Source organism: Micromys minutus (genome assembly GCF_963924665.1).
Source record: "Micromys minutus genome assembly, chromosome: 26".
Lineage (NCBI taxonomy): Eukaryota > Metazoa > Chordata > Mammalia > Rodentia > Muridae > Micromys > Micromys minutus.
The window spans coordinates 17,355,843-17,360,145 of NC_137961.1; the positions used below are offsets into that span (position 1 = coordinate 17,355,843).

At 38.8% G+C, this 4,303-nt stretch overlaps 1 pseudogene across 1 annotated transcript; it reads left to right on the forward strand.

Moving 5' to 3' along the window:
* Positions 1-1,709: 1,709 nt before the first annotated feature.
* LOC308437354 (heat shock cognate 71 kDa protein-like) lies at positions 1,710-3,592 on the forward strand (annotated as a pseudogene). The gene has a single exon. The product of its transcript is annotated as a heat shock cognate 71 kDa protein-like (transcript).
* The last annotated feature ends 711 nt before the right edge of the window (positions 3,593-4,303 follow it).

Consider the following 4,303-nt stretch of genomic DNA (forward strand, 5'->3'; position numbering starts at 1 on the left):
CTTAGCAGGCTCCATTTCAGCTGCTCCTCTTTTCAGAGTTTATCTAAAAGACACATTCTGAGAAGCCTCTTCCTTTTGCAGGAATTTTTCTGTCCTGTTTACATGGGTATCAGAGAGTGATGTTCTCGACACAGATTGGTTCAGTTGGAAAGAGCTTTGCCAAAGAAAGCAGACAGGCAGCTGTTTATACAGTGCATAATTTTTTTTGTTAAATATGGCTGCACCTGTGTAAACACATACTTTATTTCCAAGAAGTTTCCTGCAGCTGCGGAGACTTTCAGACCTAGCCCAAGTAGTTATTTTATTACACCATATAATGCATTTAATAGCTTTTGGTCAGTTGTCAAATTTCAAAAATTATATAGGAAGGCTCATTTATTTTAATATAAAGCTTTTATTGTATTTTCTATAATCTTAATATGAGAGTGAGTTTACTTCCTGTTTATGCTTCAGAGTGCCTCAATTATACGAGTTACATTTAATTAGCTAAAATGCTGTCATGCACAGAAAGTGACACAAGAAACTGTAGTGATCCTTACTCCTTCATTCATTCACTCATCTTCTTTCATTCTGGATCAATGCTCTACATTTCATCCTATCACATGTGTCACAAGCTCACCATGATTCCAGTTTTTGTTATAAATGAATTCTACTTTTTACAATTTTACCTATAAATGAGTTCATGAGGTGTATATGAATTTTTAATTTTCAGGGCCTGACTAATTCCTATTAGCATTGAGGATAATTCACTGTGTAATGAAGGACACTTCTTTTCATTTTAAAGAATGAGTAGTTCATTTTAAAGAATGAGTAATACTCAACTATATATTCTGATTTCTTTCCATCCCCATTGATCCTGATGGACAGGTAGCTTTTTTCATGGGAGAAATATCAGGACACGTGGTCTCTATTGGCCTTGAGGTGTTCTGCCTTTGGGTAGAGGTGTTATGGGGCAAGTACAACTGTTAATTTCAATGTATTCATGAAGTTTGTTTCCTCTGGAATTACTCAGGATCCTAAAGATTTCTTTTGCCCATGATTATTGTCAAGAGTTGATGTTTCCTTGAAGGAGGAAAGGTGAGGGCTAGAAACACCTACTCAGCTGTTCTGCTGACACATACATTCAAATGCTCCATCTCTACCTTTGAAACTTTCTAACATAGTCTTCAAAGATACTGAAAATTATGTTTTTAATGATATTTTTCTGTTTGAAAATATTCAATTTATGTAAAAACAACAAACACACAGTAAGTAGAACGCCTTTAATATGTTAGAATACAGAATGGATTTGTTGCTACTATACATAGTCAAGTGAATGGTAATTTGCTTCTTAGAGAAGTAGCCTGTTTTCATATCATAAAGACCTCAGAATGAAACTACAAATAACCACTTCTCCAAGTGTGGGCATGGCGCCACCACTAAGTCTCTCGAGGTCTGTTATGTTTATAAAAACACAAAGATAGAATTTGATGATTTCTCAATGCAGGATGGTGTAAAATTATCCATGTAATAAAATATCCAAAGCACAAAAGAGAACCAAAGAGCTGCATTGTAACTTGAAACAAAAGATTATATTGACATAGTTTATATTCTATATTACAATTAATCTTTAAGAAAATACCATTTTGGGTCTCATTGAATGTGGAGTCAGCTCTTAGGCATTTGTGTGGTCTCATCATCACCACAGACGGGCACACATGCAAGCAACAATGTCTAAGGGACCTGCAGTTGGCATTGATCTTGGCACCACCTACTCTTGTGTGGGTATCTTCCAGCATGGAAAGGTGGAAATCATTGCCAATGATCAGGAGCCATGTTGCCACACTAATACAGAATGATTAATTGGGGATGTGTTCAAGAATCAGGTTGCAATGAGTCCCACCAACTCAGGGTTTGATGCCAAACATCTGGTCACATGTAGGTTTGATGATGCTGTTGTTCAGCCTGATAGGAAGCACTGGCCCTTCATGGTGGTGAATGAAGTCCCAAGCCCCAAGTTAAATACAAAGAGGAGACAAAAAATTTCTGTGCAGAGGAGGTGTCCTCAATAGTTCTGAAAAAGATGAAGGAAATTACAGAAGCTTACCTTGGAAAGACTGTTTCCAATGCCATGGTCATGGTGCCAGCTTACTGCAATGACTCTCAGCAACAGGCAACAAAAGATGCTGGAACCATTGCTGGCCTCAATGTATTTCAAATTATCAATGAACCAACTGCTGCAGATATTGCTTATGGCTTAGATAAGAAGGTTGGAGCTAAAAGAAATGTGCTGATTTTTGACATGGGAGGTGGCACTTAAATGTGTCAATCCTCACTATTGAGGGTGGAATTCTTTAGGTCAAATCAACAGCTGGAGACACCCACTTGTGTGGAGAAGACTTTCACAATGAAATGGTCAACCATATCACTGCTGAGTTTAAGCAAAAGCACAAGAAGAACACCAGTGAGAACAAAGGAGCTGTCTGCTGTCTCTGCACTGCCTGTGAGTGGGCCAAACACACCCTCTTCTCCAGCAACAAAGCCAGTACTGAGATTGATTCTCTTTATGAGGGAATTGACTTCTATACCTCCATTACCATGTGCAATTTGAGGAATTGCATGGTGACCTGTTCCATGGCACACTGGACCCTGTAGAGATCGCCTTTCAAGATGCCAAACTAGACACGTCACAGATCCATGATATTGTCTTGGTGGGTGGTTCTACCAGAATGCCCAAGATTCAGAAACTTCTGCAAGACATCTTCAGTGGAAAAGAACAAAATAAGAGCATTAACCCAGATTAATAGCCATTCTATCTGGAGACAACTCTGAAAATACTCAGGATTTGCTGCTCTTGGAAGTCACTCCTTTTCCCTTGGTATTAAAACTGTTGGTGGAGTTGACTGTCCTCATTAAGCACAATACCACCATTTCGACCAAGCAGACACTGACTTTCACCACCTGACAATTAGCCAGGTGTACTCACCCAGGTGTATGAAGGTAAAAGGGCCATGACCAAGAACAACTACAACCTGCTTGGGAAGTTTGAGCTCACAAACATACCCCCAACACCCTGTGGGATTCTTCAGATTGAGGTTACTTTTGACATCGATGCCAATGGCATCCTCAGTGTTTCTGCTGTAGATAAGAGCACAGGAAAGGAGAACAAGATCACCATCACCAATGACAAGGGCCGCTTGAGTCAGGAAGAAACTGAGCACATGGTCCAAGAAACTGAGAAGTACAAGGCTGAGGATGAGAAGCAGAGAGATAAGGTTTCCTCCATCAATTCACTGAAGTCTTATTATGCTTTCAACTTGAAAGCTATTGTTGAAGATGTGAAACTTCAAGGCAAGATCAATGATGAGGACACACAGAAGATTCTTGACAAATGCAATGACATCATCAGCTGGCTGGATAAGGACCAGACTGCAGAGAAGAAAGAATCTGAGCATCAGCAGGAAGAACTGGAGAAAGTCTGTAGGCCTATCCCTCCCAAGCTGCACCACAGTGCTGGTGGCATGCCTGGAGAAATGCCTGGTGGCTTCTCTGGTGGGGGGCTCCTCCATATGGTGGTACTTCTTCAGGCCCCAACATTGGAGAGGTGGATTAAGTCAGTCCAAGTAGAAGGTAAAACATTGTTCCACAGGGACCCAAAACAAATAGCATGGAATAATAAAACTATTTAAATTGGCACAAATAAAGAAAGAAAAAGAAAATACCATTATGTAAAGCAAAGGAAACCTTCACCAGTGTAAAGAGGTAGCCTATCAAAAGGTAATGATCTTTGCCAACTGTGTAGCAGATTCAGGATTAATCTCCAGAATATGAATAAACAAATACAAAACTTGAATTAAAACTTTCAAATCATCCACATTGATAAAGAGTCCACTGAACTGAACAGGAAATTCTCAAAAGAAGAAAGACAAATTTCAATTAACTATTAGAAAAAAAACATTCAATATTCCTAACCACCAGGAAAGAAAAATGGCTACTCATAAGATAACAAATTACAACAAATTGCAGTAAAGATGCAGGAAAAATAGGGCATATCCTCTTTACTATTGGAAATGGGACGTTGGATAGCCACTGTAGATTTTTTTTTTTAAAAAAAGAAAGAAAATAAAAAAAACCTAGAAATTGAAATCCCAAGTGACCCTGATATCATACTCCATTTTACAAAAATGAAGGAGTTTTATCCAGAATATCAGAGAGACAGTTACATATCCCAGCAGCTAGTCATTTTAAGTAGTTTATGCTTCGGTTTGCTAAGGTTCAGCAGAATGCTAAAGAAGTACAGCCAATCAAACAGAACCATATCCCT